Source organism: Plecotus auritus, assembly GCF_963455305.1.
Source record: "Plecotus auritus genome assembly, chromosome: 11".
NCBI lineage: Eukaryota > Metazoa > Chordata > Mammalia > Chiroptera > Vespertilionidae > Plecotus > Plecotus auritus.
The window spans coordinates 14,034,212-14,048,623 of NC_137777.1; positions in this window are offsets into that span (position 1 = coordinate 14,034,212).

The window sequence follows — 14,412 nt, forward strand, 5'->3', positions numbered from 1 at the left end:
CTGAAGTAAAAAAAGAAAAAGAAAAAAAAGAAAGATTGGGACACCCATGTTCTCCTGAGGAATGGTTGGCTTCTATTCTAGGGACTTGGTAAACTATCCCAGGGTTACACACCCAGAGGCCCTTGGGCAATGCAGGTAACAGAGGGGGGACGTGGACCAGCAGCCACATGGAGAGCACCTGTGTGCCTCAGAGGGCACAGCCCCATCAGCTCCACGGGTGGCCGCCAGGTGAAAGAGCAGGCTGATTTTTTTTTAAGGTAAGTTAGAAATACTTCCAATCAAAATGAAATAGCCCAATATTTTAAGGTTGGCAACCAAACAACTGAACAATAAACAAATAAATAAAAAATAAACCAACTGAAAAATAAACACAAACAAGATACTGGAAAGGCCCAAACAGAACACATTCATGGGTCACATTTGGTCCACAAACCACCATTTGCAACCTGTAGCTAAAATTCCCGGCATTGACTATCAAATCCACGTTCATGGCCCACCCTTCGCAAGCCTAGAGGATGCCAGGAATTTTTTTCTGTACTTGATTGCATGTCAGGCTTCATTGTATGCATCCTTCATTTACTGTGGGGTTGCTTTGTTTTGTTTTTGTGGTTTTTTTCTTCAACCTTTCCACTAAATCCTATTGATCATCATATTGTTAAAAGGTGTCACTGAAGGGAGATTTTTTGGAACAGGAAAGGGAAGTCATCAATTACTTAACTGCAGCATACCTTCTCCCCTGTTCTCCCAGGCCCACACAGGTGAATGCTGGTTAGACTCTAAGGCAATCACAGTAATCTCCCTCCCCTTGCCAGCAATTGGTTGAGGCATGGTCATGTGACACAACTGGCCAATGAGATGTAAGATAAAATCTGGGGGAAGAGGATGCATCTAGGAAAGTTTTTCTTATGAAAAAGCTCAAGTCTCGATGCCATTGTACGTGCCAGAGCTAATCACCCTGGTTCTCCCTGCCTCTGCTTCTGGTTAGGTAAGATGATCAATTTTCCTTTTTTAAATTTTTTTTCCCAGAAAGAGCTACGTTTATTTTTAAAATTTATTTAAGTTCTTTATTGTTTAAAGTATTACATAAGTCTTGTTTTCTCCCCATTGACCTCTCCCCAGCCACTCCCACCCCCAGCACACGCCCTCACCCCCCTCTGAGGTTGGATAGTCTGTTCCATGCTTCTATGACTCTGGCTCTGTTTTTGTTCATCAGTTTATATTGTTCATTATTTACCACAAATGAGTGAGATCATGTGATACTTGTCTTTCTCTGACTGGCTTATTTCGCTTAGCATAATGCTCTCCAGGCCCATCCATGCTGTTGCAAAAGGTAAGCGTTCTTTCTTTTTTACAGCAGCGTAGTATTCCATTGTGTAGATGTACCATAGTTTTTTAAACCGCTCGTCATTAGGCTGTTTCCAAATCTTAGCTATGGTGAATCGTGCTGCTACGAACATAGGGGTGCATATATCCTTTCTGATTGGTGTTTCTGATTTCTTGGGATATATTCCTAGAAGTGGGATTACTGGGTCAAATGGGAGTTCCATTTTTAATTTTTTGAGGAAATGCAAAACTGTTTTTCCACGGTGGCTGCACCAGTCTGTATTCCCACCAGCAGTGCACGAGGGTTCCTTTTTCTCCACGACCTTGCCAGCACTTGTTGTTTGTTGATTTGTTGATGATATCCATTCTGACAGGTATGAGATGGCACCTCATTGTCGTTTTGATTTGCATCTCTTGGATGATTAGTGACTTTGAGCATGTTTTCATATGTCTCTTGGCCTTCCTTCTGTCTTCTTTCAAAAAGATTCTATTTAGGTCCATTGCCCATTTTTTTGATTGGATTGTTTATCTTCCTTTTGTTAAGTTGTATGAGTTCCCTGTAAATTTTGGAGATTAAACCCTTATCGGAGATAACATTGGTAAATATGTTTTCCCATGCAGTGGGCTTTCTTGTTGTTTTGTTGATGGTTTCTTTTGCTGTGCAAAAGCTTTTTATTTTGATGTAGTCCCATTTGTTTATTTTCTCCTTAGTTTCCATTGTCCTAGGAACTGTATCAATAAAGATATTGCTACGACATATGTCTGATATTTTGTTGCCTATGGATTCTTCTAAGATTTTTATGGTTTCCCGTCTTATGTTTAAGTCCTTTATCCATTTTGAGTTTATTTTTGTGTATGGTGTAAGTTGGTGGTATAGTTTCTTTTTTTGCATGTATCTGTCCAATTTTCCCCACACCATTTATTGAAGAGACTGTCATGACTCCATTGTATGCTCTTGCCTCTTTTGTCAAATATTAATTGAGCATATTGGCTTGGGTCAATTTCTGGGTTCTCTGTTCTATTCCATTGGTCTATATGTCTGCTCTTGTGCCAGTACCAGGCTGTTTTGAAAACAGTGGCTTTGTAATACAGCTTGATATCTGGTATTGTGATTCCTCCAACTTTGTTCTTTCTCAGGATTGCTGCAGCTATTCAGGGTCTTTTTTTTATTCCATATGAATTTTTGGAGAGTTTGTTCTAGGTCTGTGAAATATGCCATTGGTATTTTAATGGAGATTGCATTGAATCTATAGAATGCTTTGGGTAGTATGGACATTTTAATGATGTTGATTCTACCAATCCATGAACATGGTATATTCTTTCATTTGTTTATGTCTTCCTCTATCTCTGTTTTCAACGTCCTGTAGTTTTCCAAGTATAGGTCTTTTACCTCCTTAGTTAAGTTTATTCCTAGGTATCTTAATTTGCTTGTTGCAATGGTAAATGGGATTTTTCTTTTTTAGTTTCTTTTTTTCTGTGAGTTCATTATTGGTGTATAAAAAAGCCATAGATTTCTAGGTGTTAATTTTGTATCCTGCTACATTGCCAAATTCATATATTAAGTCTAGTAGTTTTTTGATAGAGTCTTTAGGGTTTTCTATGTAAAATATCATGTCATCTTCGAATAATGATAGTTTTACTTGTTCTTTTTCAATTTGGATGCCTTTTATTTCTTCTTCTTGTCTGATCACTATGGCTAGCACTTCTAATACTATGTCAAACAGGAGTGGTGAAAGTGGGCATCCCTGTCTTGTCCTTGTTCTTAGGGGAAATGGTTTTAGTTTTTGCCCATTGAATATGATGTTGGCTGTAGGTTTGTCATATAAGGCTTTTATTATGTTGAGGTATGACCCCTCTATTCCCATTTACTGAGAGTTTTTATCAGGAAAAGGTGCTGGATTTTGTCAAATGCTTTTTCTGCATCAATTGATATCATTATGTGATTTTTGTCCCTCAGTTTGTTTATGTGATGTATCACATTTATTGATTTGTGGATATTGTACCAGCCTTGCATCCCCGGAATAAATCCCACTTGGTCATGGTGTATGATTTTTCTAATGTAATGCTGGATCCAATTTGCTAGAATTTTGTTGAGGATTTTAGCAGCTATGTTCATCAGGGATATTGGCCTGTAATTCTCTTTCTTTGTAGTGTCTTTATCTGGTTTTGGGATTAGGGTAATGCTGGCTTCATAAAAAGAGCTTGGAAGTGTGCCTTCCTCTTGAATTTTTTGGAATAGTCTGAGAAGGATAGGTTTTAGTTCTTCTTTGAATGTTTGGTAAAACTCCCCTGTGAAGCTGTCTGGTCCAGGGCTTTTGTTTGCTGGAAGTTTTTTGATGACTGTTTCAATTTCATCAGTAGTTATCGGCCTATTCAGGTTTTTTTATTCTTCCTGATTGAGTTTTGGAAGCTTGTATTTTTCTAGGAATATGTTCATTTTGTCTAGGTTGTCCAGTTTGTTTGTTGTATTTTTTTTTAAATATCATTTGCATGTCTGTGGGGTCGGTTGTTACTTCACCTCTTTCATTTCTGATTTTGTTTATTTGGGTCCTCTCTCTTTGTTTCTTGGTGAGCCTGGCTAGAGGTTCATCAATCTTGTTTATCCTTTCAAAAAACCAGCTCTTGGTTTTATTGATCTTTTGTATTGTTGTGTTGTGTTTTTTTGTTTGTTTGTTTGTTTGTTTTTGTCTCTATGTTGTTTATTTTTGCTCTGATCTTTATTATTCTTTCCTTCTACTTACTCTGGGCTTTTCTTGTTGCTCTCTTTCTAATTCTTTAAGTTGTAGTGTTAGATAATTTATTACCATTTTTTCTTATGTTTTGCAGTTGGCCTGTAGAGCTATGAACTTCCCTCTCAGGACTACTTTCACTGTGTCCCATAGATTTTGGATTGTTGTGTTTTCATTGTCATTTGTTACCAGGATGCTTTTTATTTCTTCTTTGATCTCTTTGGTAACCCAATCATTGTTTAACAGTATGCTATTTAGCCTCCAAGTGTTTGATTTTTTCCATTGTTTTTATTGTAGTTGATTTCTAATTTTATGCCATTGTGATCTGAGAAGATGCTTGATATAATTTCTATCTTCTTGAATTTGAAGATATTTTGCCTGTGTCCTAATATGTTCAATTTTCCTTCTTATTCAAGCTTATTTTAATTGTGTTTTTCTAATTTTTATAATCTTTTTTAGGGTCAGAATTGGCTCAGTTTTTGCTTACTTTTTTTCTTATATCAACATTCATACCATATTGACCCTTCTTCTCTACAATATGCTCAGAAATATGATTGGTGACACCCACAGAGGCACAGACCCCTTAAAGGGTCTGCTGTGAGGATGGAGTTGAGGGTGTTCATTACCTTCCAAGTGGCCACTGTGCCCAGATGCACCACCCTCTGGTCTGGGTGCCTCCTCCTTGATTTTAGGTTCCTTCCAACACTTTCCATTTCCTGAGCCCATTAAGGCTGCGAAAATACTATAAATAATAATGATGATGATATAGTAGCAATAGTAATGACTACTCCATATTGAGACTTTATATGTGTCAAGACACTGTTCTAAGTGCTTTATGTATATTAACTCATGTAACCCTTACAGCAAACCTATGAGGTAAGTTATCCCCATTTTGCAGTTAGGGGAATTGGGGCCAGAGTCACATAGCTAGGCCCCCTGCAAACTTGTGATTCCACATCAGGCAGTCTAGCTCTAGGGCAGGGGTAGGCAAACTTTTTGACTCGAGGGCCACAATGGGTTCTTAAACTGGACCGGAGGGCCGGAAAAAAAGCATGGATGGAGTGTTTGTGTGAACTAATATAAATTCAAAGTAAAGGAGAGGAGGGGAGAGCAAGAGAACCCTCTGCTCTTTCGGCTCCGCAGGCCGGATAGAACAGCGGAACGAGCCGGATCAGGCCCGCGGGCCGTAGTTTGCCCACGGCTGCTCTAGGGTGTTAGTTGTGATTAGTACCAGGCATGGGAAGAAGGGATAGGAGGATGTTTACTTCCTACCCATTGCACTATTTAGATTTAAAATTTTTTGAGCATGCACTATTGTTGTTGCATTAAAAATATTAGACCTGACAGCCAGCACACACTCTTGGGAACATATGTCTAAAGACTGTATACCTTGACCTCTGATATGTTAACCTTCACAAACACCTAGGTGCCTTATTCCTACAAACCTCCACCATTCTTTCCACAGATGAGACCTGGGAGAGGAGAGAGAAAGTGTAGAGTCAGTAGTAAGAATTTGGTCCTCCCATGTGATCCTTGGATAACCTCAGCTAGAACCCCTCCGGCTTCCGGGGTATGGAGAGAGGAACCCCAAAGACATGGGGAGGTGAGCGCAGGCAGGGTGTTCATCTTGGCTCTTAGATCACAGGGTTTATAGCATGAGAGTCAAAGGTGACTGATGTGTTTTCACAAAGTGAACATGTGATTTTCTTGGGTAGATGTCTTTCTTCTTTTAGATGTCATTGGGTGCATATGTTCCAGTAACCTTTTCATGACCTAGCCCTGGAAGTAGCACAGCATTGCTCGCTCCATTCTCCAGTCAGGGGCATGTGCCTCCATTCAAAGGGAGGGAAAACAGACCCCACCTCTCAGTGGGCGGGTCCCATTGAGAGAAGAGCTTGTAGGGTGGATGGATAGCTCCATCTTTGGAAAATATGGTTGGCCCCATCTTACCACCGTGGCAGCTGTGGCAATAATTGCAGCAGCAGCAGAATGAGCTTTGACCATCCTTCCCACATGTACCAGAGAGACCTCCCACCCATGTTACAGTTCTGAAAATACTCCTAACACTACTTTAACAGTTACCCATCCCATATCCTTGTCCAACAGAGCCTTGTTCTGTGCCAGTTATTCTGAGAAACCCCTGTGTGTTAATGGGTGCTAATGACTTACTCATTCCAGGAGGCCTAATTGCATTGAATAGGAATCTGCCTGCTGGAGACGTAGTTACTTATCCTAAGAAGTGACTTCATAATGGCCCCAGAAGGAGAAAGTGGGCACAAATGGCTCTGTTTTGGTGCCGCTCAGTTCACAGTGTGGGCAGCCACCTGTCTCCCCAAATGCACACGGGGATCTGTGTGACAGTCCAGTTAATACCAGATGGCTAAGTGCAGGTATCCACCACACTACGCGCTTAGAGAATTCATTTACTTTCCGGGTCAGAAAATTTCCCTTTTGATCTGGAAAACAACATAATGATGTTAAGACATAACTGTGTTTGGATGGTAGCGCTGAGGGTGATTTTGTTCTCTCATTTTCTTCCCTCGAAAGTGAAAAATAACTACTTTTAAAACTTTGATTAGTGAGAGATAGGAAAGCAGAAGACCTGGGCACCAACTCTCCCCTGTCACCATTAGCTGTGGAGGCTGCCAGGGCCCTAGATCACTCTGTGACTTTGTTGCCACAAGCGTCAATGTTGCCACCACTCCTAATCCTGCTACCTCGCCAGGTCCGCACGATTATCTCACGAGTGAGCAGATGCAAACCATTTTGGAAAAGGCATCGTTTGCAACAGTAAGTTTTATGGTTTGCCCTTTGCCTTCTTGACTAAACTACCGTGTTTCCCCGAAAATAAGACAGTGTCTTATATTAATTTTTGCCCCCAAAGACACGCTAGGTCTTATTTTCAGGGGATGTCTTATTTTTCCATGAAGAAGAATACGGTACACATTTATTGTTAAATGAAAATAAAGGAAATTTATTACCTGTATACGGTATGGTAGTACGGTAGTTGTCAACACAAACCAGACAAACTGTGAATCCTACAGTATCAAGAATTTACTCATTTATTCAATGACAATCATGTCATCATCTTCTGGAACATCATCATAACAATCCAATTCCTGAATTTCCTGGTGAATTTCTTGTGACTCCATTTCTTTCAGAATCAGTGGACCAAATCTCTCATGTTTAGCAATAGCACTGTCTTTAAATGAGTACTTCTTGTCAAGGTAGCCTGCTCGCAGTGCATTTGCAATGCAACTGTCAGTGATTTTCTCCCATGAATTCTTCACCCAAGTCACAGCTTCTTGCAGTTTAGGTTTCACAAAGTTTCCACGCTGATTTCTCTCCATTCTATTTTCAATGTAGTCATTAATTTCCATGCGCAAATTGTCTTTGAATGGCTTGTTTATTGCAATATCAAGAGTCTGGAGATAGGCCGTCATTCCTGCGAGAATCATTATCTGATCTATTTTTCTTTCGTGAAGAAATGTCTTCATGTCTTTAGCGCGGTGAGTGCTGGCTGCATCCCAGACGCAGACCTCTTTGGCTCCCTCGCATAACAAGCGGCAGCATTAAATTGGCCCACTTCCTTATCACTGCTTGTGTGGCCCAGGCTTTTTCAGTTTCAAGAATAAAAATGCCCAAAACACGTTCAATCTTTTCCTTCTTGCCCTTAGAAATGATTAAAGGTGGGATTTTAGTGCCATCCAGAGGAACTGCCAAAATACAGGAAACACGTGCACTTTCGTAAGCAGTGGAGGGAATGTATGCTAAGGAGGCACCCCGCTGTTCAATTGTTGTTTGAGATGATTGGCCCATAAACACTGCAGTTTCATCCATAGCAATCATGTTGGAAAGATTGTATTTAGAGAAGTCAGCATCATCAATAAAGGACTTGAATGCAAGTGCTCGCTTAATAACTTGAGTATCTTCCAACCTAAACAATGTTGGTAGATCTTCTTAAAGACAGTTCACTTCGCTGAAGGAAATTATCCAGCCAGTGTTGTGATGCTTTGAAGTCTTTGGGGGCTATGTCAAACTGTGGTGCCATGCAAGGGCAAATTCTTGAATCTGAGCCCTATTCACAACCAAAGCCTTTGCTCTCCTGTCAACAACCCATTCACAGATCAGGTCTTCCAGCTCGGAAAATAATGGTTGCCGACCTGATCCACACTTGCACTTTTTAGCATTTCCCTTGTCCACTTGTTCAATGAGGTTACCATACTCTGCTCGCCATTTTCGGACCAATCGTATACTCAACATCTTCTCTTTGCAGAAAGCAGTAAGATTTTGGCCCCAAGAGTCTTCCACGATTCCTTTCTTGTACTCCACAGAGTAGCTTTTTCTTTTTGCGCTCATTTCTAGGGGTAAAAAAAAAGGAATTGGGGTATCAAGGTTGGGGGAGGGGGATCACTCAAAATGACACAGGGGGGATCAGAGGGGGGAATCAAAATGGCACAGGAGAATCAGAGGGGGGATTACCATTTTAGTAACCCCTTTTGATTCTCCTGTGTCATTTTGATTGCCCCCTGTGATCCTCCTGTGTCATTTTAAGTGATCCCCCTCCCCCTACCCCTGTGCCACTGAACACCTTCACCAGACATCCCCCCTACCCCTTTATCAGACATTTACCCCCTGGGGCCTGCCTGGAGACTGTCACTGGGCTTGCTGGGGCCTGGATCTGGGCTGGAGCAGGGTCTGCCACTGACTGAGAACCTTCAGTCATCATGAAGGCGGCCGCGAGCATCAGGTAGTGTCACCAGGGACAGACCAGCACTCACCACCTTCGCCGCGTCCCATCCGCTCTAATCCTCCTGTTCTTCTACACGCATCTGCGAAAGTCTCCTCCTCTCTCCCGCCCCACGCTCACCGCTCACTCCGACCTCCGCTCCGCCTCCACACAGCAGTGAAGTCAGGACTCTGCGTAGCGTCACTGGTTGCTAGACACCAGTCGGGGCGGCCCTAGCGACCAGTTTACGGTAAATTAATTTTCATTTTGAGACAGAGCCTGGGGGCCTTATTTTCCGGGATGCCTTATATTTCACTCAGAAGGAAACCTGTAAATAGGTCTTATTTTCAGAGGATGTCTTATTTTCGGGGAAACGCAGTAGACTTTGTAGAAACAGTAAAAGGCCAAGTTATTGTTACCCAATGAGGCCATCAAATAGTCTCAGGCTGAAATATAGGATCCAAAGCTCCTGAAGTCAGCCTCTCTCTCTCTCTCTCTCTCTCTCTCTCTCTCTCTCTCTCTCTCTCTCACACACACACACACACACACACACACACACACACACACATGATGTGATGTGTGATTGATGGAAAGAATGGTTTCAGAGACACCAGACTCATGAACAGAAATAAGTTTCCTTTAGCAATGTCTTCTTTGGCCTTCTTGACATCTAATAATTCTGTCAGCTCCTGTGAGTTAATAAATAATGTATCCAAAGAATTCTTCAAATCCAGAAAGGTCACTGTTTGTGCATATTCTGTCTGTCAAGAGAAATTTTGGTTCACAGCAAAAGAGCAAGTTTATTTTGGGGACTGATGGCTTGGAAAAGCAGCTGCAGAAAGAAATGGGGAATAAAGACCTGCCACTGAAGTCTCTTTCTGAATACTCATTGCAAGTCCAACTTGGGTCACGTTTGATTGGTGGTAATGGGGGAGACTTGCCCGAAGGGGAAAGCAGCACAGCCTGGAATTCAGGATTGCTGGGTTTACATGAGCATTTGTTCAGAACTGAGGGCATTGCCCGGCCAGCGTGGCTCGGAGGTTGAGCGTCAAATTCGATTCCTAGTCAGGGCATATGCCCTGATTGTGGGCTTGATCCCCGATTGTGCAGGAGGCAGCCAATCAATGATTCTCTCTCATCATTAATGTGTCTATCTCTCTCTCTCCTTCTCCCTCTCCCTTCCTCTCTGAAATCAATAATATATATTTTAAAAAGAGAGGTCAGAGAGAGGTGAAAGGAACTGCCAAAGGCACACACAAAGGGCCTGTCCTAATCCCTCCCTTTTGACCTCTGCCTTGTCCCGCCTCCCCAGGCGTCTTCTGTGTCCATCATGTGAGTCTTGTCCCCACTGCCCCTGCCTTCACCTGCCCAGTGCTGGTTGGTGGGGTAACACCCCTGTCTCCCCCTGGGGCCCTTCACTGTGTTCTGCAGCTTGGCCATTGGGTGTGTAATCAGTGGGTGTCAGTGAATTTGGTCTTGAGGAATTTCACCTTGTTGGGACAAAGGGATATGTCTATTCCTTTCTCAGGCTCAACTAACATAGATCAGGCCAGGGAACTCAGTGCTGGCCATTTTCCCTTCTCTCCAGGCCACGGGACAGGTTGGAGTCGGCTCTGGCTTACCTGTCTGGCCCAGGGCGCAGCTGGCTCCTTTCACAGCGAGGGGTCATATCTTGGAAACACGGCTCCCCGACCTTGAAAGAGCCCTGTTACCCACAGGTACAGTGACTCCCACAGTGGGAAGGTGAAGACCCCAGTTACAGGAAAGAGAATGCCGTCCGCTACACTGATCTCTCTCCTGGACGCTGTGGTCTCCCGGGAAGCTGAGCGGGGACAGGCCTGACTCCCATTGTTCTCAAACCCACACGTTCTGTCTGTTTTCAGTCAAGGTAGCTAGTTAACAACCAGCAAAGCCTTTCATATGGCTAAAAACATGTAGAAAATTCAAACCCGTTTTTTTTTTTTAAATTCAAAACTGGACTTTCAGCCTAGGAATCTCACTCTCCAAGAAAGAAACATGAGCATTTCGTGTTCTGTCTCCGTTGCTGGATGGAGGACAGACTCCCACATCTGTGACCGAAGGCCTGGGGTCCCCGGGGCTGTGCCGGCCTGGTTCCTGACAGCCCTGGAATTCCAACGTCTAATCTTTCCCAGACCTCAGTGTGGACAGAGGAAACAAGAATGCCTTCAAAGGCACTTCGCAGCAGTGCGTGTGCGGCTGTTTGCAGGCTCAAGTTCACCCCCTGATTGCATGAACGTCTCCCCCGGAGAGGGAGAGGCAGCCTCACTCCATTCCAGCCCTTTAATCACTATTTGTACGAGGCGCGATCAAACTTTCCGAAGGCAACTGATTTAAATAAGCAGTCGCAGACTCAAGTGAAATCTACAAAAAACATGCTTATTCCTCCGCCGAGGAAGGGCACACGGAAAACCGCATGCGGATCGGAGAAAGCAAGAGAGAGGAGGGTCAGCTCAGGACAGGAAGAGAATACGCTTGTCCACGAATTACATAATCCCCAGTTACATAATCCAGCAGCCAGTGACTCTCCGGGAGGAAGGACCATAATTTGTTTTCCTTTTTCTTTGTCCTTTTCCCCTCTTAGATGCTGAAAATGACTTACGATGCAAAATAAAATACTTTAAACCTGTTCTCAACACCCATTCTTGGAGACAACAAAAACACCATCAGAGAAGGACTCCTCCGTTTAATTTCTCCTGTTGGACTGTTACTATAACCGCCCCTACTAATCACACGGGAATGGACTGGCTCAGATTACAAAGCTCCTCTTATTCCTTTTGTCACCCCAAACAACTCGGCGATTCCCAATTCCATTATCTGCACTTCGGAGAGGAGTCAACCACCAGTTTATCACTACGTAGAGCGGGAAGGTCCAAATCAACATGATGCTATGGGTTGGGATGTGTAGACGGATGCCCCTAAATTTCTCCCCCGAGAGACTACAGAAAATGTACGTGGTGCTCACTAAATTCTGTTCCAGTTATCTACTGCTGCATAACTAAAACTACCCCAAAACTTAGAGGTTTAACACGACACCCACTTTCTGATATGTCACAGTTTTGTGCAGCAGGAATTCAGGGAGGACTTGGTAGGTTGATTCCTCACTCCCGGAGGTGTGGACTGAGTCACTCCGTGGTACTCAGCTGGGCTAGGCTGGAGGGTCTAAGACAGCTTGCTCACATACCCGGTGCCTCGGTACGAACAGCTGAAAGGCTGGGCTCTCCTATGCCTTTACTTTTCTCCCATTGATCTTCGGGTCTCTCCATGTGGCCTCTCTAGCAAGGTATTTGGATTTCCTCTGTGGAGGATCCAGCCCCCCACAGCCGGTGTCCTGAGACAGGAAGTGGAAGTTGCCTGACACTTAAGGACTGGGCCTGGTCAAGGCAGTCACAGAGCCTACCCAGACTCAAGGGGGATGCAAATTTATCTAATGTTTGCACAGCCCCAAATAAACAAGGAAGGACCGAACTCATCCTATTTGATGATGATAACGGAAGAGATATTTGTGAATGGACGCTCATAGTTTTGAGAAGTTACTATTCACAGGGGAGAAAAGAATATGCGTTATCTACTTTGGAGCCCACAAATCCCTACCCTCTGACAAATGACCAGCTCTGGATTTCCCAGAGCACAATGTGTGTGACTGTTCACTCACTCCCACCCCTACCCCAGGAAGACGTCAGAAGAGGAGACATTCTGAGGTGGTTTGTGAAGCCTGGATTTCCAATAGTTCTCCCCCGCCACCTCAGGACCCTCCCCACCCCCCCACCCCACCCCTGCCAAGATGTGTGAATCCTAATCCCCTGAACCTGTGTGTTACCATATATGGCAAAAGAGACTTTGCAGGTGTGTTTCAATGAAGATTTTGAGGTGGGGAGATTATCCTGCCCCTTATTAGCACAAGAGTCCTTACAATAGGGAGGCAGGAGATCAGAGAGTGGGAGATGTGATGACGGAGCAGGAAGTCTGAGAGATGCGAGGAAGGGGCCCCGAGTCAGGAATGCAGGCGGCCTCACAGGGGTGGGCAAACTTTTTGACTCGAGGGCCACAATGGGTTCTTAAACTGGACTGGAGGGCCAGAACAAAAGCATGGATGGAGTGTTTGTGTGAACTAATATAAATTCAAAGTAAAGGAGCGGAGGGGAGAGCAAGAGAACCGGATAGAACAGCCGGATCCGGCCCGCGGGCCGTAGTTTGCCCACGGCTGCTAGGAGCTGGGAGAAGCAAGGAACAAATTCTCCACCGGAGCTTCCAGAAGAAACCAGCCCTGCCACCATCTTGATTTTAGTCCCAAAAGACTCATTTTGGACTTCCAATTTCCAGAATTGTAAAACAATAAATGTGTGTTGTTTTAAGCCACGGAATTTGTGGTAATTTGTACAGTAGCAATAAAAAACTAATACACTTGCCTAAAGTACAGCTAAGAAATTACCCAAACACCTCATGGGCTATATATCAACCAGAAGGTTGACCTCATCCATCATAAAATGTAGCCAAAGCTCTTTCTGCCCAGAGATAAATTGTAATTCAGCATCCTGCCTCCAACAAAACCCTGTTAACACTATGTGATGTGTGCTCTCCCTTCCGTTCTAAAGGAACAGCTTCCAGGGACAAGAACTAAAACTAACCATCTTCTAATGCCAGAGGGTGGGAAGAACAGCGAACTTTGCTTCTGTTTACACTTCTAAACTCAAAAGAGCAGGTTAACTTGTGTGTGGGGGGGTGTCTCTCTTTTAAGAAAACCATTGAGCCCTAGCTGGTTTGGCTCAGTGGATAGAGCGTCGGCCTGCGGACTGAAGGGTCCCAGGTTCGATTCCGGTCAAGGGCATGTACCTTGGTTGTGGGCACATCCCCAGTAGGGGGTGTGCAGGAGGCAGCTGATCAATGTTTCTCTCTCATCGATGTTTCTAACTCTCTATCCCTCTCCTTCTCCCTTCCTCTCTGTAAAAAATCAATAAAATATATATATATATATATATTTTTTTAAAGGAAAGCCATTGAGCATACAATGCATTTCTTAAGGCTTATCTGGATGGTTCACACCAGAAATACTGTTGAAGATTTGTGTACTAATGTTTATTTACTTTCAAAGAGCACTTTCATAGACCACAGAGTAGAACACTCTGAATTTTAAGGCACAAGCAAGTCAACTTGTCTTCCCCTAAAAGAAATTGGGAAGGCAAGCCTCCCCGGATCCCACACTAAGTCATCAAGGAGCAGACCCAGGATCCAATCTCTCAGGTCAATGTCAAAGGGAAATGTTCCCACAACTGCTTGCTCCTAGCCCCACAACAGGGGCTGGGGAATGGAAGTGGGTTGGGCGGAAAAATCAGTAAGATACTTGTCTGTGTATCAAGTGACAATCTTATCTCTTATCCTGATGCTCTTTGAGAAACAGGAGATAGGAATAGGAACGAATATGGTATCAGATGATAAAGGCATTTTTAAAAAGCCCTATCGGTTAAAGATTTCCCTCTGATCTATTTTTGGTAAAAATGACATGTTGTCTGAAACACACCCTAAATTCTTCATCCCTGGCTCCCAGAGATATGACAAGAGCTGACATACTAGTAAGATTGCAAACTGTTAAAGCTGGATGTTGGGGTCCACGGG